This window comes from Tamandua tetradactyla, chromosome 7 (genome assembly GCF_023851605.1).
Source record: "Tamandua tetradactyla isolate mTamTet1 chromosome 7, mTamTet1.pri, whole genome shotgun sequence".
NCBI classification, from domain to species: domain Eukaryota; kingdom Metazoa; phylum Chordata; class Mammalia; order Pilosa; family Myrmecophagidae; genus Tamandua; species Tamandua tetradactyla.
Genome location: NC_135333.1, coordinates 80,092,445 through 80,117,291, shown reverse-complemented (window position 1 = coordinate 80,117,291; position 24,847 = coordinate 80,092,445). Strand labels below are relative to the sequence as shown.

General features: G+C 34.4%; 1 long non-coding RNA gene across 1 annotated transcript in view; it reads right to left on the bottom strand.

The window, feature by feature from the left end:
* Nucleotides 1-6,718: 6,718 nt before the first annotated feature.
* The window catches only part of LOC143689816 (uncharacterized), a 65,781-nt gene continuing 47,652 nt past the window's right edge, over nt 6,719-24,847 (bottom strand). The window contains exon 3 of the long non-coding RNA XR_013178923.1: nt 6,719-6,825. This is a non-coding gene — a long non-coding RNA (uncharacterized LOC143689816). The remainder of the gene's footprint in view (nt 6,826-24,847) is intronic.

Genomic DNA, 24,847 nt, shown 5'->3' with positions numbered 1-24,847 from the left:
GTCTTCCACACTGTGCAAGTGAGTTAATGTTCTAGAGAAGGTGGAGATCAAATGGGTAATAAAACTCTCTTCTCTATAATCAATTATAAGATTATGGTAAGCAATACTGACAGATTAATTTTCATGTAGTTCAGTTTTAACTAAGTGAATATATGACAACCTTGATCAAAGGTAGTAAAATCAATGAAGTGCTATTAACTAATTAATTCCATTAATAGGTATTTTGCAGCTATGATACTGTGCCAATCATAGGGAATGTTACAGGTAACTGGACCCATAAAAGTATCTGATTTTCTGATGATTAAAGTCTAGTGAGGTATACCGAGAGCCATTACCACACAGTGTAAAAAGTGCCATTATAGAATATACAGTGAAGATAAATAAAGCAACATGTGATTTCCTATGAAGAGAGGTTACTGATTTGAGGGCCAGGGAGAGTGAATACTAAACCAAAATATGAAGTGTAACTCTATGAGTGTGCAATTATTCCAAACAAAGAGAACCTTATGTTATAGGTGTCTTGGTGCTAAGAAGCAGAGTGTACTCTAAAAATCGCAAATACTTATAAGAATGGGACTTTGCAGATGAGGCAGGAGATGATGAAATGATGCTAGAGAATTAAATAATTGCCACCAAAAAGGGTCCAATAAAATAAATTAAGAAATCTGAACTTTAAGCCAATGGCGAAAACAAGATTTTAATTATGGCAATGACATGGCGATTTTGCATTATGAAAGATAACTTTGGCTTGGGTGTGGCAATCCAGATCCAGGGAGGCTTCGGGTATTGTCCAAATAAGAGAAAAAGGAAAACTGGACTATTGTGGGGACAGCGAAAATAAGGATAAGTCTGGTGGAAAAATTACAGATTCAGCAGATAGAATTAACAGGATTCAGTGTTGGACGGGCTGCACTGAATGAAGAAGAAAGGTCAAAGGGAATGAGTGGATTTCCTGCTGAAGAGTCTTGTTATATGATGATGCTATTAATTAAAGTCAGAAAAAGGAAGAAGAGGATGTTTGGAGAGAAGATGACATAACACATTGTGTTTGTACATGTGCTTGGACATTTGTTCTACTAATATTTTCAAATTGGTAGTTTCCCCTTATCTGCCTACTGCAAGTCTTTCTTGTTTTATTCTCTCATAGAACTTTTCCACTGTTCTTTCATTGCACTGGTTAATGTCTGCATTTAAAATCTGCATACAAATAGAAAAGAATGTAAGTTTTTTGACAACAGAACATATATGTAGCTCATTTTTAATTTCATAGTCTAGACCTGATAATTTTATACCTAATAGACAATGCATACATATTTTAGGCATGAAATTTTATTTCCATGTCTAAATACTTTGTCAGAGAACTATACGCAAGAGAAAAATTAGACATCGCCCCTGTCTTCCTATTGATTAGCATCAGATTGAAGAGTTATACCACAAGTCCTTACCAAGATTACTTTTGTGCATTGGAAGTAACTGAAATTATTTTGGAAATTTCAAAATAGTTTCATTTGTTACTATAACATCATCTTCATTAGTAGTTTTGTGTCTTACCTTTGAGGTATAATAATAACCTAAACATAATTACATTATTGTAAAACTGCTTTCCAATTTCAATTTTAAATTAAACATAATCAATCATTTCTCATCTTTTTACTTCATAGAATTCTTGATGTAGGGGAAGGATTATACCCTTTGGAGGGAAGGAGAGCTGGGTTTAAATCCTAATTCTTACATATTAATAGTGGGAATTTGTGTGAGTTCCAAAATCTCTCTGCCTGTTTCTTCACTTTTAAGATGAGGGTGATAATGACTACTAGGTACTGTTATGGAAATTAAAAATGAAATATATGAAATGCCTAGACTGTGTATCTCAAGTATCAAGAAAATAAATTATATATATTTATATATTTAAAAAATATATTTTATATATATTTTATATATATTATTGTATATATTTTTTCCAGTACTTAGCTTACCTCCCAGAAAATCTTCCCCCAGTTTTATTTGTGGAGCACAGGAAAATTTGCTATAAAATGAAGTTTAAATCCATAAGACTTGAACTGTTTTAAATTCCCATTTATAAGATTAGTCTCCCTTTAATATATAATCAATTGAAAATTGTTGTACTCGTGTCACTATCATCTACAGATAAAATCTTGAAAAAAAAGTCTAATCTGTTGTTTAAATAAAACATCAGACTTAGGAGAAAATCCCAATATAGGAAGTCATTTTAAAACTCTACCAAGATATAATTCTTAAAATTTTAGCTAACTTTGCTTGTCTCGCTCAAACAGGTTATAACGTTCAAGGCTATAATGTGATCGATTGCTGAGTTCGTAATGACAGTCAAGTTTGCCAACACAATCACTGCACTACATTATCTAAGCCATTGCTCTGTAAAGTGCTTTGGGATACCTTGAGTATGAAGGGCCATATATCAAATGTATTATATTTTACTCTATCTGGTACCTGAGTTTCAGCAATGCATATTCAACAAGCTGAATAAAAGACCTTTAAAGGTACTTTATTAGTGTTCATATGCATTCACCATAGGATGCATAGGCTCAACTTGAACTAAAAGAAAAAACTGCATTGGAAAGAGGGGGGAAATGTACCTTTTTGCTGAAAGTGGAAACCCCAACTCAATACGTATCCCACTAGCATCCGTGACCTCAGACTTTGTCTGCCTCTCACATGTCACTCAGAGACCTGAGTTAGTTTCTTTTCCATACAAGAGTGATGTATAAGCGTGGGAAGTTTATCAGCATCATTTATCTTTTTTTTTGTTTTTAACTCTAGGTCTCTAACACTGTACTTGAATGAATGAATGAGTGAATGAATGATTGAATGATTTCTCTTGGTTTTATCCTTACTAAATTCTTCCCTAATATACTTTTAAAGCAGCATTTCCAACTTTGACAAACAGCCCAACCTGTGTTAGAAATGCTCTTAGACCTTATCAGGGTAACAGTTTTGCAAGGAAAAAACATTATCCCAGAGGGTAGGCAGCTAACATATAAAGTTGTCAACTCTTGCTATAGGATAGTCTTTCAGGAAAATTGATGTTTTATTGTGTTATATAGACACATTAAAATATATCCTTAACTAGAAGAGATGCGAAATGTTTGTAGTCTATCATTCAATAAATATGTATTGAAAGAATAGCAGCAAATGTGAATACATACATGCTTGCATACACATAAAAATCTATCTAGATATATATACTTTTTATAAAATAAGTTACACATATATCTTAGAAAATTAGAAATATTTCTCTCATCCCAAGCTTTGATTTGACTCACTAACTTTCTCCCTCTTTTGTTTTTGCAACATCTTGCAAATAGGAGTTTCCCCCTTTATTCACACATTCAGAATATATTTATTAATTATCTTCTATGTGTTAGAGTCTGTAAATATGCAAATATTATTAATACTGGCCTTATTTAATAGATTTCAGGCCACAAAGGGAAAATAAGGATAATGTTTTTGTTAAATATTAAACTGATATTTTAATGTTTTGGTTATAGGATTATGTGAATTATTCTATGTATTAACGTATTTGACTTGAATAGGAAAATGTTATTTCAGAGAAACCAAGTGTTTGCTTATTCTGAATAGATAAACCATTAAAAATCCACCAGTATGTCTAAGCAATATGTACTCAACCATCACTCCTATAGCCACGTTCAACCTTTGCTCAGTGTTGCTCATATGCCCAGAAATGCAGAAATTATAAAACATAGCTGTTCCCTTGTGTAGTTATCATCAATTGTAGAAAAGAGATAGCTTAACTGTGTCTAAATTGACATCGCACTCAAGAGTGAAAAGAATCATTTTTTCAATGACTGCTGCATCTATTTCCATAAGAAAAATGTGAATTTTTACCCTCACCTCAAATTATGAACAAAATCTATCACAAACTAAGTTAACAGCTAATTGTGAATGGTAAAACATTTTTCTTGAATTATAAAAAAGAGTATGTCTTTAAGAGCTTCTGATAGGTGAAAAATTTTTAAGCAAAATGCAGGGAATATATTTCCATGGGAACAAAATCACAAATCGGGCTACATTAAAACGGAAAACTTTTGTTCATTAGAAGATACCATTAAGAAAATGAAGAAACAAGACACAGTTTAGAATATATTTACAATGTTCATACCTTAAAGAGGACTCATATATATCATGAAATATACATATATATATATATTTTCTGTATATGTCACCTAACTAATAGAGAAGTAGGCAAAAACAAATATGAACATCACAAAAGACATCCCCCAAACCAACAAACATGTAAGAAACAGAACATTTTCATAATTCATCAAGGAAATATAAATTAAAATGCATATTTACTATTCACTGGAATGGCTAAAATGACAGTTGGATGATATCAAGTACTAGAGAGCATGTAAAAAAAATTACAAACTTTATAAACTAGCATCTGAATACACATTCATACCACCTCTTCAGCAAAATATTTGGTAGTCTTTATTAAAGCCAAACATACCACACTTTGTGACACCAAAGTTCCTCTCTTAGGTATATGCCTAACAGAAATGGTTAAAAGTGTTTCCAAAATACATGTACATGCCATGTGTACATGACACTATTCAAGAAGCCAAAACTGGAAACAATTCAAATGCCTAATAACAAATTTTAGTGTATTTGTATAATTGTATAATTCAGTGAGAATGAATGACATGAATGAATCTCACAAACAAAATGTTGAAAAAAAGAAATGAGACAAGACAGTACATATCTGATGCTATTCATGTGAAGTTTAAACAGGCAAAATTAATCTACAGTGTTAGAAGTTAGGGGAGTGGTTTCCTTTCAAAAGACACAATGAACAGGAAAGGGCTTGATGGAGTGTATCTCTTTTGTGAAAATGAACGGGAAAGGGCTTGATGGAGTGTATCTCTTTTGTGAAAATTAATCTAACTAGACATATATGAATTACACAGTGTTATGTGTGAATGTAACACTCAAAATTTTTTAAAATGTAAGGTAAGTGATACATTATAGACTAGGAATTTATGGGGATGACAGTGAGTATGATGTAGTTAAACCCAACTTTAGAGAACATTATAGTTTATCTATTTATTTAACAAGCACATAATATTGTCTTATTATCTGCCAACAACTCTTATAAGCACTCTACAAAGAGTAATGTTTTTAATTTTCCAACAGTCTAATACGTAGCTAATACTTGTTATCCCAGTTTACAGATGAGGAAACTGAGGTGTTGGAATATAATTAATGTGTCTCGAGTCTAAAATCTAATAAGTGGTAGATTCAAATCTTGGTAGTACAGTTCCACCTATGTGCTCTTACTTATATAAATTCAAAGTGATTCCTAAAGGATGAGTAAAAGTTATCTAGATAGAAGGAAAAGCGGAATGCAGTACAGGTGAGGGTAAAAATAATGTGAAGGAACACATGTAGAAATTTATGGATAGAAAAGCTGATGTTTATAAATAGTAAAGAACAATGTAAAGTAAGGGATAAGGGACACATGCAAAGCTTCCAACTGGGTTATGAGATGAGGCAATTAGTACTTAAAAACAATTAATGTGTTTGCTTTAATTTATAATCCTTTACAAAAGGAAAAAGAACTATCTGTTTAAAAAAGAAAGAACAGAGATACTACCAACTGACTAAGGATTTATAATTAAATTTAAAATATACCAAATACAAATGGCAGCTTATGGGGGGATTAGAGATGTGAGAATCAAAGAACTGACTCCTTGTCACTTTTGTATGTATCTTTTTTTTTTCTTTGCACAGGCAGGCACTGGGAACCAAACCCAGGTCCCCGGCATGGCAGGCGAGAACTCCGCCACTGAGCCACCATCGCCCGCTCTGTATCTATCTTTAATACATACAAAACCTGTTCCTAACTACAAAGTCTGGAATAGTTCATGAATAATTCTTTTTTTTCATAACCTCACCACCACCCTCTCCAATGTCAAAGATGTGGACAAGCACCATGAGTTCTCTCTCTTGCCACTGCTATGTGTAAACTCAGGTTACATAAAGCCTTCTGATCCCAGTAAAATTGGTGAGGCTATGGGATTGTTCACAATACTATTTGGAAGTTAATGTACTAAAGAATGAATACAGAGTGAGAAGTAAAGTAGAAAGCAAACTGGATTTTCCAAAGTGAGAATAATCCCAATATTCTTCATATTCATTCCTTAAGTCTATAATTCAAAAAGGGGTATGTGTGTGTGTGTGTGTGTGTGTATATATATATATATGCATCCTTAGGCTTTTGTTCATTCATCTTGAAACAGTATTAATTAAGTACAGTAAATGGACTAGACAGTATTCTGGATTTCAGGGACAGTTCAAAGAAGAATTAGAAAGAATAATAGTAATAACTATCAATTATTCAGCACTTATATTGTAGTCTATTCAGCACTAGTCTAATGCTTTACACTTATGTATTCAATAGAATAAGCATATCAAGTGGCTAGAATTAATATAATCAAGTCACACATGAGAAAACTGAGCTACAGCTCATTTAGGGAACTATCCCATAGTCACAGAAGTAGAATATGACAGAAATAGGACGTGCATGTTGACAGTTCAGCTCCAAAACCTGAGCTTTTAATCATTACACTAATAGCATTGTGTTGTTGGCATGGAACCTTTATTTATAGCAAATATCTAATAATATTCCACTCTTTAAGAAACACAGCGCTTGATGCTGAAAATGAAGGAAGGAAAGAAATCTTTACAGTCTGTGTGAGTAGGAGTGTGCAAGTTCTCAGTTCTCAGGTTATTGCCTCTTCAGTTCAAATCCTCCATTCACTGACTGCTCTGCAAAAAAAAGAAGAGCCCTTTAGATAGCTCTTCTTTGAAGCTCAACTGTTTTTGTCAGTAAAGAACAGGGGAAGGGCAGTGCAGGAAGGAAGGGTTTGTTTTCCTAGTTCCGGTGTACTTTCATTTGCTTCTTCTTTCTCCTACTCTGGTTGTCAGTAGAGAATTTGTATGATATCCAATGTTGCCCCAGTGCATTGAGTTTTGGTAACATCCCCGTGGAAGCCTTCCCATCAAATTTCAGTGATATCTGAAATTTGTGGGAATACTTTCAGTGAGTCTTGCAGGCACCCTAGTGGATCAGACTTAACTAACATGTACCCTAGGGGGCTATTTCCTACTTGTCTGCCCAAACCATGGTTTTCTGCACACCTGCAATTCAGAGTAGTATTTCCTACCTTGGGCTTCATGGACCCCAGAGGAGTGCTTCCAGATTAGACCAGCTCTGGCCCAGGCAATACAGCCAACTTCTCCAATGTGGTCTGAATCCCAGCTTTACAGAGGGGCCCCCCTTCAGGTGGATCCTTTCTTGGGTATTTTCCCTCAGTCCAGGATATTCTCCTCAATCTCTTTTCAGAAAAGTGTATTCTCTAATAGTTAATAATTCTTTGTATTTGTTAGCATCAATAATTCTTTATATTAAATGCTCCCTTTTTCAAATTACTGGATAGGTTCTGTATTCTGAGTAGTGTATAGCAGATTAAAGAGAGTAAATGAAGGTAGAGGAGAGGCTAGTTCCTGAGAATTGACTAAAAGGAGGCAAGATTTTATTCACTTCTATTAAATTCCATCTAAGTGAATTAGTTGTATGGTAAAGAGTCTTACCTGGGTTTGAGAATAAGAGAACAGATTTGGGAGAAAAGCCTCCTACATTTTGTCTAGAGATGTGAAGAAAGTAAGAATCTTATCCAGGTTTGATAACAGGGAAGATGCTGAAATATAAATTGGGTCATACTGTCTTTGCAGGATTTCTCAGTGTTTTTCCCACTACAATGCATACCATTTATAAAATTGGCTTCCTGAGGAAAGGTTTTTCCACCAAAAGTGATGAGGGATAATGGAGTTAGCAGGGGAACATCACGGAGATAATTCAGGTGAGCCACTCCTGGAGAATTACTGAAAGGGGTTGTGTGGAGAAAGCAAAATTCAAAGAAATGTAGACCAACTTATAAAAGGCCATTAAAACACATGTATATGAACCTCAAATCAGAATGTATTTTCAAGTATAGCATTTGCATTAACTTTAATATGTAGAAATTGTTTATATATGTATAGATTTTTCTACATCTCTCCTTTTCTATATATTATTTCTACAATAAAATTTTACTCTATTCTCTTAAAAATGTTTTTTTTTATATTTAAGGGTAATGATACCCATTAAAGGGTTATGTACTTTTTTTAATTTAAATATTTTTTCAGTAATATAACTTTGCATAAATCTTATATATACATTAAGGCTTGGTTTGTCTTCCCACATATTTTTATTTTATTTTAAAATTTATTAGTTATGTGCTTTTAGAAAGCATATTCATGGTCATAGGAAGGAGAGATCACGTTCCAGAAGGATTTTTCCATTTTTTAATTTTATACTGACATCTAAAAAAAAGCAGACTAGAAAATGATTTCATCTTCATTATTGTCATTATTTAATTAGTCCTCTTTGATAATTCATCTCATTTATTTTTGACTAAAATGCTTATATGTTATCTGAATCCCTTAGGTTAGAATTTAGGTCTGTACTTCAAATTTCAAAACTGTGTCTTCAGAAATCACCAATAAGGAAATATAAAAGGTTCACTGGCATTCTTATCACTGCTAAGTGCACATTCGTGGCACTGCAAACACTTATCCCTTGATCTCATACAATTTGAATAGAATATTCAAAGCATTAAATTTCTGTATGAAGGTTTGCTTGGAAAGAAACCTATGACTTTCTGCAACTTGCCTCCTGGCAGCAGTGTAAGATAAAGGTCAACTGGTAGTCTGGCAGTGGTCCCCAAACTAAAAAGTAAAAAAAGATGGACATGTTCTGCCAATATATGAATTTTCATTAATTCAGAAAATTTATTTTCTACCATATTAAAACATTATGTATGAAAACATGAGTTAAAAGCTAGGTAAAACATAAATACAAATCCTAATATTGTTCTCCTGCTCCCTGGAAGCACTTGCACCCCCCCATTTGGAAGACCATTGACCTGTAGGATTATAGAGTACAGGTTGTTTACTGGAATATTTTATTTGCTATCTTTAATGATGTACTTTATTCTTTATCCCTCTTCTCACCAGCCTCCATCTACATAAACACATACACAATCTGAAGTTTTTAATTGACAGCTCCTCCAGGACATGACTGCCTAATAGAAATCCTCCAGATGAGTAGTGGTTATGACCAAGAATAAGCTTCTTTGGAAAACTGCACTGTATTAACCCTGACTTAACTCATAGATTCATTTTAGAAATTATTCAGATTAATGAGTGTTACATATTTACATCAAGTTTAGGTTTAAACTAGAGAAAAATATACATGATATATATATATAACATAGTAATGGATATATAAATATATGGGTGAACATCCGTTAACATCAGTAAATATATATGCATGTAGATATATATGTATATGTATAGGTTTGTATATATTTATATATATATGTGTGTATGTGTATATATATATATGTATATATAATTTAATAATATAAGTTTCTTTTCTAGTGGCCCCTAACTTGATATCCTCTGTAAAAAAGAAGAGACGCAAGAGTTTGATATGCATCTGTTAATGTCTCTGGTGCATTCCCATAGGGTTTTGCTTTAGGTTTAGTCAGATATTGCACTAGGAGAAGTCAGACATCGATCTTGTGCTGCATTAATTGTAAGTTTAGCGGATGACTGCACATCTTCAGTATCCTTTTTTTAATGTTGTCATGGGTGTCATCTCTGTTTCCAGCTTTTTGGTTTTATTGCAGTTTTATTTTCTGTAATTTTCTTGAAATGCAAAAGATATAGTTCTGCTATGATAAATGAGTTGGAGAACCCATAGCTCAGTCACTAGTTTGTTCATAGATTGACCATTGAATGTAAAGTATGTGATGCTAAGAACAATTTTGATGAGATCCATTGTTGAATGTGCAATGATTCATCCCTCTTTGTGAAGTTTGGTGCCTTTATGTCTTAGTTCTGCACCATTTTTCATGTTTCTCTTTTAATAAGTATCTGAAAGGGCAAAGATTTTTCTGAAAATATAGCCTAGACTAAATTTGAATACAAGGGAGAGATATACAATAAGCATATCAGCAATACATACATGATTAAACTGCTTGCCCTGTTGTTTGAATGTATAATGCAGTTCTTGAATGGGAAACAAATCCTCAGTTTAATTTTTGTCACCCTTTGCTAAATCCTTTATGCCTTGTGTTAAGTCAGGATTCTCAAGAGAAAGAGAACCAACAGGATATATACATATCCTGATATATACATATACATATGTATATATGTATATATATGGAGAGAAAGAGAGAGAGAGAGACTTGTTATAAGTAATCGCCTCATGGGATTTTAGGGTCTAATAAGTCGAAATTCTGTATGACAGGTGGATGGCTGGAAATTCCAGTAGTAAGGGTAATGTGAAGTCTTTAGTTCTCATCTGTAGGAGACAACTGGGAGAAGTCAAGGTGTGATCTGTAAGGAAAAATTCCTTCTGAGTCTTGAAATCCTCAGTTCTCACTTTTAAGACCTCTAATCAATTGTATGAGGTCCATGCATGTTGCTTAGAGTAAATGTTAATCCCATCTACAAAACACTTCCACAGTAACAATTAGCCCAGAGTTTGGCCAAAACAATTGGATACCATAACTCAGCCAAGTTAACACATAAAATTAGCTATCACTTGCTTCCACCTGGAATATGTTTTAACTTTGATAACAATATGAAGTACAAAAGTCAGATATTATCTTTTCTACTGCAATTCAGTAGAAGTACTATTTTTCTGAAATGAGATGTGTATTTATTATTTATATGAATAATGTACTTTCTTCCAAAGACTGAGGTTATTCCTTCAATTCACTCATTAATCTTCTCCATGAAATCTAACCTATTGGCAAGTAGTCATCAATGCCAAGTTTCATTGTCAGAAAGAAGCAAAATGACCTCCCTGAATCAGTTCATGAATAGGAAAAGAATATATATATACATACACACACACACACACACACACACACTCTTTGTGTGTGTGCGTATGTGTGTGTGTATTCACTCTTATGGCCTTGAGTGACAAATAAACACTTTTTCAGAGGATAGTGGGGAAATGAAACCCAACAGGAAAATAGAGGAGGTATGAAAACTTTAATAAAACCAGTCAAATTAAAAAAATTCAAACCCACACCAGAATTACTATGCGGTTTATGTGTGCTTTTCCATCTAATTTTCCTGATGACAAAATAAATATTAAATTATTTTAATATTATTTTTTGCTTTATTTGGATATAAGGGTAATTCCTATGAAAAAAATTTTTAAATGCAGACTTTAAAGAAGAAAATATAAATTACCCATAATTTCACTGATGGAGAAAATAAATTGCTTAGTGTTTTTTAAAAAGTCTGTTCATAATTGAGGGATTTGATAAATACTACAAATGAGGACTAATGGAAAACTGGGTTTTTTTGTTCTGGGACAGTTCCCTTATATTTCTTCTTGTGGAATAGGCATGGTCATGAAAATTTTCTGTCTCTTTGCTTCTTAAGACGTTCTTATCTATAGATGGAAACTTGATCACCTATTTCAAGTTCTCAGTGAATAAGAGATGTCTTCTTGGAGATGAATCAGCTTAGAGATTACATGGACATATTTTCCTTGGTTGACAGGTTCTCAACGAGAAACTGACATATAATTGAAATCTGATGATCAGATTTTCAATTTATAAACTATGCTGTCACTCAATTTATTAACCGAAGGTTGTGTTGGGTTTAGACTCAAAACTATAACATTTAGATTTTAACATTTAATTTCTTAATTGGAGAAGTCTGCAAATATCTATCTGAAATTCTGTGAGTTCTCAATGTTTTCAGAAACAATGAAATAATGGTAATTATAACTATCATAGTGACAGTAATCATGTACCCATTCTAATAGAAGGTACATCTTTATGTTTTCATCAAAACATGATCCAAATCTCTTGATAACAGTGACTGTTAGGTTGGATTTGAAGAGCAGAAATTCTCAACTTTTGATATTTTTGACACAGTAAAGAGCCAGTGATAAGAGTTTTGAAAAGGGCCGAAATATCACAAAATGTACAACCTCCTCTGCCTGCTTTTTGATTCTGCATCAACCTTTATGGAGCTTCTTGTCACTTATATGAAGAAATCTTTATCCATTATTTATGCCTTGCTTTAAAAACATGCAAGCAAGGATACAAATAAATAAATAAGGCAATCTTCCAAAACTCAAAATTCTCCAGGTAAGACTGCCTCTACCTTGGCCTGACATTCCCCACAGTAAGATTTAAGGGGGGGCACTACATTATTTCCTCCTCTACTCATTCCCCATACCACACTCCAATATTCTCTTCAGCCACTACCAACACTTTTAAAGGAAGCTACTAGTTGGAATGATGAGTCACCTTCCCAAAAGAGGCCACCAGAACCAGTTCCATCCTGTGCTACTTCTAAGATCACCTCAGTCTTCCTCAGGTGCCCAAGCCTTTCAGTCCAACTCTCAACACCTGGATGTTATCCTCAAGATCTTTAACCTCCCCAAATCTGACATAAATTCCCATTTCTTCCTAATTCACTTGAGCTTTGGAACTCACAATCTAACAGCTTAATTCTCTATATTAAATGCTATACTGAAACATTTCCTTCATCTTCTAGCTATAAATGAAGGCCAGCAGTCTCCAGAACATACTGCTTCACCTACAGTCCTTTCTGTATTTTCCCAATTTTAAGTAACTTAGACAGGAGGTAGGTTAATGTCTTCTTCACTTCTCTTAGTCACTTAGGACAGAATATTTGTACTCTCTATTAAACACCAGTCTTTTCAATATACCTACTTTTGGTATATTCTATCTCCTGTCAACCTTGATGTGATCTATTCTCCTTCTGCTCTTTTATTCACTGATGATTGTATCATGTGGTTGACTCTATCTACTGCTTCTCTTGCTAAAATCCTTTGTAACTTCAATATCCAGTTAGTACATCTTTCTAATACCCTGGCCTCTGAGTTCCTGATCACCTTGCTTACAATAATCAGGCATTCTATCTACCTCAAACACTCACTATCATGGGCTGACCCTAGATCATATTAAAACCTAAGCTATATGTTATCCTGAACATTGAGGGAATACCTTAACTTTAACCATAACTACATGCTTCCATAATCGCCATTTCAAGCACAACAAGCTCCATCCACCATTTCTACCTCTCCCTCCCTAAAAGACCCTAATATAACCCTTTGACCAACAGGGATTTCCAATCAACTTGTCATTCCTTTCACAGCATTCCATCTTATGCACCCGGCTTACATTTTGTGACTTACTACTATAATCTCTCCCATGCATATCTCTGCCCTTGACATTTATTCCCTCCATGTGAACTAGGAAAATATGATCTCTGGTTAAGCTTTCATCTGCACTTAAGCTGATGAATATTTCTGGTTAAAAATGCAATCCATGATGAATGGGCTCATTTTAAATATGTGACAACTAACCTCAAGGAAGCCCTCAGCATTGCCCTTTAATCCTATTGTAATATTCTGGGTGATTCATTATTTTTTTTCTTATGAATACTATCACATTTCTTCCTTCATATCTCAAACTTCAATACTGCCCTTTTTCCTAATTCCTGTAACTCCTCACATTCCAGTTGATGATTTTAAAATTTATTTCAATGAAGATATAGAAATAACAAGTTTCCTTTCTCTTTTCACAATCAAATCTACCAATATTTCTTTATCAGGACTGTATCTGTCTTTCATTACTGTGGGTGTATTTTCTTGGATCCCACCTATAGCTTAGCCAACATTTCTGAATAGGATCCCATTCTTCTACCTTGCTCGAGGATTTGCTCTTCTTTCTATTTTTCAAATAATCTCTCTTACTTCATAATTTGGTTGTTATTATGATTCCAAGTCCTCCTCCAACAACCGCTCTATTTTCCCTGTTCTTCTCAAGAATAAGTCTCCCAGAAAAGTGGTCTACATACCTTGTCTTATTTTTACATTGGCACAATTTATTCTCTAAACAACCCACTCAAATCAGGGTTTTATTTCCTACAACTTCTCTGAATTAGCTCCTGCAAAATGTATGGACCAATAGTCATACTTCCAAGTCCTCATGTTAAGCCCTTATCAACTCTGGACATAGTAGATCATGCCCAACTACTTGTGAACACTTTCTTCACTTGTCTTTTAGGCTAACGTATTTTCTTGAACATTTCCTCTTTCCTCACTATACCTTCTCAGAAAACTTTAGTAGATCTTCTTCCTGACAGCTACTCTGTCTTGACATGTTTTAGGACTTAATAATTGGACATCTTTAATTTATTTTAAAAATCATGAGGACTTCTGGGAAATATGCAGAGTAGCGAACTCCAGAACTCAATCCTTCTACCAAAACAACTATTAACCAAACAGAAATTGCTTTAAACAACTGTTATTTATTTATTTATTTTGCATGGGCAGGCACTGGGAATTGAACCCAGGTCTTCAGCATGGCAGGCAAGAATTCTGCCATTGAGCCACCATTGCACCACCCTAAACAACTGTTTTGAAACCCCAGAGGCTGGAAGAATACTGTATAACTTCCAGGGAAGAGTGGAGGAAGAGGCTGATAAATTATGGTGAAGAACTCTAAATTGTTCTCTCCACATGGAGGCTACTGTTGCCTATGCCCACCCTTGTGGCAGGTCACCATATGGTCCAGTCTCTGGCTGGCTCACTGATGAGAGAAAAGGGCATAGAAATCCTATTCCCCAAGAAAGGGGATGTGCATGGCTGATCATGAATTTGCAAATTCAGATTCCTGGGACCTAGCTCTCAGAGAGCAGATACTCTTTCAACCTCAACCCATCAAAAGTGGCTGGCAGCCATCGTTTCAACCCTTCCTGGAGATAAGCGGAGGTGGTGGCAGTTTGAAAATACAGCACTTCCTCAGGACTGTGTTATTGCAGGGGATATTAGCTGAAGGGCTGCATTTGTTGGGCAGTCCAGGAAAGCTCAGCGTTGGTGAGCCATCTGAGATTATTTTGGTGCCGTTCCTAAATCCCTCCCAAAGAGAATTTGGAGCCAGTCTGTGCCCCCTACATTGGTTCCTGGACCTGGGAAAGATGAACTTGAGAACGTCCTCTCATGAGTGACCCTCCTTCAAGAATTTGCCCTCCCAGGCAAAAGCAGCTGTGGCAACAAAAGAGGTATAAAAATCTACAGAGGTGGGCAGTCTGGGACAAAGGCCTGCCAGCCTCAAACACAGGGGAGAGGGATCTATGACTCTTGGGACACGGAGGGGGCAATCAAACCCCAGTAAACAGGGGAATTCCAAGGCAACTAATTAGCAAAAGCCCAGGACAAGACAGAGGAAAGACAGATGAAGCCCTGAACACTACACTTGCCATGAGCAGACCTTCCTGATAGGCTAAAGTGCAAGAAAATCTCTGTCTTATCACCAGCTGTTTGCAAAATGAAGAAACAGAAATCCCAAGAAATAAATCCCAGAGTTAACATTTTTAAATATTAAAATGTACAGTGCAACAAAAGAGTACAAGACAATCAAAGAAACAAGAAATGATGACCCATCCAAAGGAAGAGGATAAAGATACAGAAAACACCAATGAAGAAGACAAGAATGTGGACATACAGAAAAGAAACCTTGGGAAAAATTATCTGGCAAATGCTCAAGAAGATGAAGAAAACTATAAAGAAAGAACTAAGTGATATCATGAAAATAATGAATAAGCAATATTAGAAACTTAGTAAAGAGATAGAAATTTTATAAAAAGAACCAAACAGGACTACTGGAGTTGAAGACCAAAATAAATGAAATGTAAAATTCCCAGGAGGATTTCAACAGCAGATTAGAGCTGGCAGAAGAAAGAATCAGTGAACTTGAAGACAAGACACTTGAAATGAGTCAGACACAGGAGCAAAAAGAAGAGAGAGATATTAAGAGCAAAAATAGCCTAAGACAGCTATGGGGTACCACATAGTGTACCAATATACACAGTATACGTTTCCCAGAATAAGAAGAAAGAGAGAAAGGGCCAGAAGGAATAGTCAAATAATTAATAAAGAGAACTTCTCAAACTTAGCAAAAGATGGGAATATGCGCATCCCAGAAGCTCAGAGAACACCAAACAGAAAACATGAGGAAAAAATACACCCTGTCATATATTGATTACAATATCAAATGCAAAGGATATGCAGAGAGTTCTGAAACCTGCAAGAAGAAAGCAATGTCTTGTGTATGGCGGAGTCCCATTTAGATTGATTGCCATTTTCTCATAGGAGAACACAGAGGCAAGAAGGCAGCAGATTGAAATTCTTAAACTGCTGAAAGAAAACAATTGCCAGCCAAGAATTTTATATCTGGCAAGACTCTCTTTAAAAAAAAAAAAGAGGGATTAAGACAGTCTCAGGTAAAGAAAAGTTGAGGTAGGCCATCACTACTAAACCTTCCCTACAGGCAATGCAAAAGGAAGTTCTTCAGACTGAAGGAAATAACACTAGGCAGTGGTTCAAAGTGGCATAAAAAAATAAAGATTGGCTACAAAGGTATCCATGTAGGTAATTATAAATGCCAATGATATTATATTGTAGGTTTTGGTATGTAACATCACTTCTTACTTCCTATAAGTGCTAAAATTCAAATATATTTTAAAAATGATGAATTTAGGTTTGGGGACATAAAATGCACAAAGATATAAATGGTAGCAATTACAAAAAAATGGTGGCAGTCAGAGTGGAATAAGAAAATATATGTGCATGCTATTGAAGTTGTTAGTGTCAAACCATATATGTTATTAAATATTTAGGATACTAAATTTTAACCACATGGTAAGCACAAGGAAAATGAAAAATATATCCATATAGAATTAGAAAGCACATTATAGTATTAGAAAATACATTATAATACAGAAGGGAAATGAATATAAAAGTAGGCTTTAACAGAGTGAGGGACAGAAAAAGGTATGACTTACATAGACTAAATAGAAAAATGGCAGAAGAAATTTCTGACAATCAGCAGTGGCTTTAAATGTAACTGGATTAAAGTGTCTGATTATAACTCAGAGATTGGCTGAACAGGTGAGAAAGCATGCTATCCTCTTAGAGCAGTCATATATATTCAGGAGTTATAACTATTACTTCTAAATTCTGAGATACTGAGCTGTTTGTATATAACCTAGAAGTCCCCAAAACTTTGGATATTTATGTGACACCTGAGACTCAGTGTTAGAGCTCTGAAGCTATTGAAAGTCAGCATTACCCCATACAGGAGTTGTTTTAAAAGTTGAAAAATGGATCAGACTTTGACTGGAAATATGAATGAAGCTGATCTGGATAGGTAAATTTGGATGCATGGTAAAGGATAGTGTGGGTCTATATTTTAGAACTTCAACTTCTGAATGAGACCAAAGGGAGAGATGTTTACTGAGTGCAAAATTTGTATTTTGAGTAGCACATTATCTAATTTAACTTGTGTGTTCAGTTGAACACCATATATACAGGTAAACTTGAATAGGGTGTGAGATCTTGTTGGTTTGTCTAGGTTAATGTGATGCCCTGATATATCCCAGAATAATTTGGGCAATGAATGAAAAAGTATTTGCAAAGTCCCATTGGGGAAGTATGGAGAAAAGAAGAAATATTCAATTTCCCCATTTGGGGAATTTCTGATATTCTCACAAGCAGTGGGGACAACCAAACCAATAGGTTGATCCCTCAATCTTGGGGTTTGCCTCTATGAAACTTATTCCTGCAAAGTATAAGGTAAGCCTACTCATAGTTATGCCTAAGAGTCACCCCCAAGAGAACCTCTTTTGTTGCTCAGATGTAGACTCTCTCTAACTCAACTTGGCAGGTGAACTCATTGTTCTCACCCAACCATGGGACATGACTCCCAGTGGTGTAAATCCCCCTGGCAATGTGGGACAGAACTACCAGGATGAGACAAAACCCAGCATCTTGGGATTAAGAAAGCCTTCCTGACCAAAATTGGGAAGACAGAAATGAGACAAAATCAAGTTACAGTGGCAGAGAGGTTTCAAACTGAGTCTTGAGGTTATCCTGGAGTTTATTCCTATACATTATATAGATAGCCCTTTTTATTTTATGGTATATTGGAGTGGCTAGAAGGAAGTCCCTGAAACTATGTAGCTGTATTCCAGTAGCCTTGATTCTTGAAGGCAATTGTATAACAATATAGCTTTTACAATATGACTGTGTGATTGTGAAAACCTTGTGTCTGATGCTCCTTTTATCAAGGTTATGAGTAAAAAAAAATATGGACAAAAATAAATAAATAGTAGGAAGGATGAGGGGTAAAATAAATCGGGTAGATTGAAGTATTAGTAGTCAATGAACATGAGGTGAAAGGGACATGTGATGTATGAGTATTTTCTTTTTATTTCTTTTTCTGGATGATGCAAAAGTTCTAAAAATGAACATGGTGATGAATACACAGCTATGTGATGATATTTTAAACCACTGATTGTACACCATATATGGACTGTATGTTTGTGAAGATTTCACAATAAAAATATTTTCTAAAAAAAAAATGCTATCTGCAAGAGACTAACCTTAAAGTCAAAGTTACAGTAAGTTGAGGAGGAAAGTAGGGAAAAATATATACCGTGCAAGTAGTAACCAAAAGAGAGCTGGGGTGGCTATGCCAATATTGGATATAATAGGCTTTAAGTAAAAAAGTTATGAGGGGAAAAGATGACCATTATATACAGATAAAGGCCCAATTCAATAGGAAGATGTAACTATATATATATATATATGTACTTAACAACAAATTCCCCAAACATTGTAGCAAATACTGACAGATATAATGCAAAATTGGTGGGTTTATGTTAATAGTAGGAGACTTTAACACATCACTCCCAAGAATTGATAAAACATCACCATAATATCAATAAAGAAGTACACTATTTGAATGATATGCTAAACCAACGACATTTAACACAATGATATTTAAGAACCATATAAAGAGCTCTGTACCTAAAGAAAACAGAATACACATCCTTCTCAAATGACAACAGACCACTCTCCAGGATAGATCATATGTTGTGTAACAAAACAAGTCTCAACAAATTAAAAAATATTGAAATCATACAGTCTATATTCTCTGACCACAATGGAATGAAGCTAGAAATCAATGACAGAGGTATAAATGGAAAATTCACAAATATGTGGAACTTAAACATACTCTAACAATGAGATTCTGAGTCTTATTTTCAGAGACCTCAATTCTACATCTACAGGAAATAAGATTTTCCTTCAGGATACTCATAGAAACATCTACATCTGTCAGACCACACTTAAGCTTCTCATTTGAAGACTTAAGCCCATCCCTTTTACTGCTTAAGGTAGCCTATGTATCTAACAACAACCATTCAACATCTCTATACCTCTTATTTCTACAAAACTCTGTAAAGGTGTCAGAAACTTAATTCCCCAGAGCCTGGCTTCATACAAGTGAAGCATTAGGAGAATCAAATGGTGATATTTTGACTATCTCTTTTGCCAACTCACTCCATGGATTGGGAGTGTCATTCTGATTATGGGAATCAGAGTCCTTAGTGTCTTTGTGTCCAGTCAGAGTAGAAAATCATTCATAAAAACCCATTTTTAAGATTCTGTTTCTTAAGAACCACTCCTGGTACCAAGCTGTATTAGTTAGGGTTCTCTAGAGAAACAGAATCAATAGGGAACACTCGCAAATATAAAATTTATTAAAATGTTTCACATGACCGTGGAACACAGAGTTCAATCCGTGAAGCCAGTGATTCCGATGGAGGTTCTGGACGAACTCCACAGGAGAGGCTCTCCAGCTGAAGCAGGAAGGAAGCCTGTCTCTTCTGGATCCTCCTTAAAAGGTTTCTGGTGATTAGAGTAAGCATCACTCATTGCAGAAGACACTCCCCTTTGGCTAATTACAAATGGAATCAGCTGTGGATGCAGCTGACGTGATCATGATTTAATTCTATGAAATATCCTCATGGCAACAGACAGGCCAGCACTTGCCCAACCAGACAAACAGGTACCACCACTTGGCCAAGGTGACACATGAACCTGACCATGACACTTAAACAACCACTGGTTAAAGAACAAATCAGAAGCAAAATTAGGGAATACTTTCAGGTGAATGGAAATAATAATACAACATGCCAAAAGTTATGGGGTGCAGTGAAGTCAGTGCCAAGGGGAAATTTAGAGCTGTACATGCTTGTATTGAAAAGGAAGAGAGATTTCAAATCCAAGATTGAGCCTCTAAAATGGAAAAACTAGGAAAAGAAGAACAAACTATACCCAAATTGAGCATAAAGAAAGAAAAAAAGATCAGAGTGAACATAAACAATATATATACAAAACAATAGAATCAACAAATCCACAAATTGATCCTTTGAAAAGATCAATAAAATCAACAAACCTTTAGCTAGGTTGATGTAGGAAAAGAGAGAAAGGATACAAATAACAAAAATCGAAAAAAAAAGGGAGACATTACTATCAACCCCCAAAATAGCTTTCTATTTCTATAATAATATGAACACTATATGGTAATAAATTACTCAGCTTAGATGAAATGGGCAAATTCTTATAAACACACAAACTACCCACATTGATTCAGGAGGAAATAGAAGATCTCAACAAATCAATTACTAGTAAAGAGATTAACCCAGTAATCAAAACCTGCCAGCAAAGAAAAGCCCAGGATCAAATAGCTTCACAGGAGAATTCTACCAAACATTCCAAGAAGACTTAACTCCAGTTCCTCTCAATATTGTCTTAAATATTGAAGAAGAGGGAACACTCCTAAACTCATGCTATGAGGCCAAAATCCCCTTATTCCAAAGCCAGATAAAGAAGCCACAAGAAAAGGAAGCTATAGACCAATATATCTTATGAATATAGATGCAAAAATCCTCAACAAAATACTAGCAAACTGAATCCAACAGCTATTAAAATCATCAAACACCAAGATCAAATGGGATTTACCCCTGTTTTGCAAGGTTGTCCAACATAAGAAAATTAATTAATACAATACACGCCATTAACAGAATGAAAGAAAATAAAACAACATGTGATCATCTCAATTGATGCAAAAAAAAAAAAAAAAAGACAACTGACAAAATCTAGCACTCCTTGATATAACACTTAGAAAACAAGGAATAGCAGGAAAACTCAACATGAAAAAGGGAACATAAGAAACAAACACAGCTAACATCATACTCATGTGAAGGACTGAAATCTTTCCTTTTAAGTTCAGGGACAGCACAAGGATGTCTACTGCCACCACTGTTATTCAACATTGTACCAGAAATTCTAGTCATAGCAGTTAAACAAGAAAAAGAAATAAAAGTCAAATCAGAAAGGAAGAAATAGTCTTACCTACTTGCAGATGACATTATCCTAAATATGGATAATCCTGAAAACCCACAACAATGCTACAAGTGCTAATAAATGAATTCAGTCAGTGGCAGAGTACAAGATCAATACCCCCAAATCAGTAGATTTTCTATACACTAGGAAGGAAAAATCTGAAGAGGAAATTAAGGAAAAAATCCATTTAAAATTGAATAGAAAGAATAAAATATCTAGGAATAAACCTGACCAAGTATCTAAAGGACTAGTACATGGAAGGCTACAAAACATTGCTAAAAGGAATCAAAGAAGACTAAAATAAATGGAAGGACATTCCACATTTATGGATTGAAAAACTAAATATCATTAAGATGCTAATACTATCCAAAGCAATTTACAGATTCAATGCAATCCCAATCAAAATTCCAACAACCTTCTTTACAGTATTGGAAAAGCCAATCATCAAATTTAAGTGGAAAGGTAAGGGGCCCCAAACAGCTTAAAGTACCTTGAAAAAGAAAAATGAAGTTGGAAGACTCCACTTCCTGATCTTAAAATTAATTACAAAACCCCAGTAATGAAAACTGCATGGTACTGACACACAGACAGACATATAGACCAATAGAATTGAATTGAGAGCTAAGAAATCAACCCTCACATTTATAACCGATGGATTTTTGACAAGGTGGCAAAGCTCACTCAGTTGTGAAAGAATAATCTCATCAATAAATGATGCTGGGAAAGCTGCAGCTCCATTTGTAAAAGAATGAAATATTTTGTTCCTCAAAGGATTTTATCCTGAAAGTAAAGCAACAATCTATACAACGGGAGAAAATATTTGGAAACCACAAATCTGATCAGGGTTTAGTATCAAAGATATATATATATATATATATATATATATATATAAGGTATATATATATAAACCTTCCACTCAACAACAACAAAAATATACCACCCAATTTAAAAATGGACAAAAGTGTTGAATTGACATATTTCCAAAGAAGGTACATAAATAACCAAAAAGGTGAGTTACAGTTTAAAATTGCAATCAAAATCCCAACAATTTCAGTTAAATTGTTCCTATAAAAGGCTACAAATTGGAGAACTTGTATTTAAATGTGATTTACATCTTCTGAGAGAAAATAGAGTGAATACATTTACATGGAATTTCTTCAAGAAATTATACACATAAAAAGAACATTAATCAGGTTCAGTCAGTATAGTAGCGATTGTTATTGAATGACTCATTGCCTATAAAATACCTATAAATAGTGAATGTGGCTTACAATATTCAGAAATCTCTTCCTGTTTGAAAATTTTCAGTAGTTGAGAATTCATTAGGATAGCATGCAGAGACCTTCATGTAGCTTTGCCTTCTGCTGCAGCCTTATCCTCCACCCACCCAGGTTTTGTAACACTCAGTGCCTGTAACTATAATAAACAATTTTTTAGCTCTTCAAAAATGCCATTCTCTATCTTACATTCCTGACATTATACAAGTGATCCTTCTTCTTCCTTTTGAAATATAAATCTATTCAATGTCCTGTTCAAATATTTTAATATGCTACTTATTTTTCCATTTGTATCCCTGCCTTTCTCTTCCTTACATTCTAGGCTGCAGAGTTTTATTTGCTGTTCATTGAAGATGCAAGACTTTGTCTTTCCTGCTTCCAGATATTTATACTTGCTGTTCCTTTTGTCTAGAATAACTCTGTCTGTAACTCCTTCATAGTCCTAGTCTGCATCGGTTAAATGGTTAACCAGAAAAGTGTGGTGAATTTCCCATATCAAATTATTACCTGGATTAGCATAGAGATTGATAAGTAAGTAGATGAAAGGAGACAGAGAAAGATAGTGCATCTTTTCAAAGTTCAAACATTGTATTGTAAATACAATACAAAATACATTGTATTGTAGAGAAGTGATACAGTATTCTTCCTGTACCTAGGATGCTCTACCCCTATTCTTTCCCTGTTAATATCTTTATTCATACAAGTCAAGCTGCAATATCTTCTTTTACTGATGCTTTTCTTACCCTAGTTCTCTAGGTTAGGAGCTTCTCTTCAATATTTAATGCACACAGAGCTATATTACACTCCATAATAACTGTATTTTATTTTAAATTACTATAATTCAACGTCTGCTTTTTATATCGCCAACAATTAGCACTATACTTTACAAACAGATAGCACTAGATAATGCTTCCTCATCTTAAAACTTATTACAAACCCTAAGAAATGAAAACAGTATGGTACTGATACAAAGGCAGACATATAGACCAATGGAATTGAATTGAGAGTTCAGAAATCAACCCTCACATTTGCTGCCAACTGATTTTTGACAAGGAGGCAAAGATCACTAAATTCAGAAAGAATAGTCTCTTCAATAAATGGTGCTGGAAAAACTGGATCTCCTTTTGCAAAAGAACGATGATGTTGAAAAGTCAATTTTGTACAGATCATTTCGTTTTATTCATATGCTTTCTGAAACCTAACTTGACTTTCTCTTTGAAATAGACTATTTCCTATAAAATTTCTTGGCTTGAATGCTAATAATCAAACTACCACATTTATTTCACTTTCAGATAATGGTGAGTAGACTAGAAAGAAAAAATAAACAAACATCTAGTTCCTCTAGATTCAATTGGATCAATATTGACACACCTACCTACCTACAAAGATCTGAGTGAGGTATACAGGTATCCTCAGTAGATATACCATCCTATAAATCCCTCTGGGTGCAACATTGAACTTAATCAAATTAATCTGTAATACAAATATCTTTTTGTGACAGCCTTTATGGGTTAATAGTCCAGGCATCTCTTCCATGGAAACCTCCACTAAACCCTAATACTCCCTTAGACACTAGATTTCTATATTCCTTTAGATAACTTTCACTATATCTTATAATTAATAGCCTCTAAATATCCACAAAGCTTTATTCCAAATACTGAAAGAAACCCAATACTGGAATAATTTGCACCCATCATTGTTTTACAATTTTTTTTCCATCAAGAGTTGAACTAAAGTGTGCCTGTGGTGGTAGAAGTAAAAAAAAAGAGATAGATAAAAGAGAAAGCGCATATGCTGAATCAACTAAATTTGAAAATCCATAGAATATAAGGAGAAAGAAAGATGGAAGTAGAGGTTTAGTGCACAGGAGTTAATATAACAAGAACTGATAGTCTACATGTAAAAATTTAATTTAATTTATCCATACTTCCTTGGTTTTAAAAAATGAACTAATGTCTAAAGTTAAATCTCTTACTTTGTGTTCTTTTATAGTGAGGATATACTATTTTTCAGCATTTAAATGGACTGAAAGACAAAAAGGGATTTTCTTTAATGAATATAAAATGGAAAAATACTCAAAAGTAGAACCATGATTAAATAATAAGACCACTGTTTATAGAATTCTCCAAGGAAGCAAAAGTATGGAACAGTT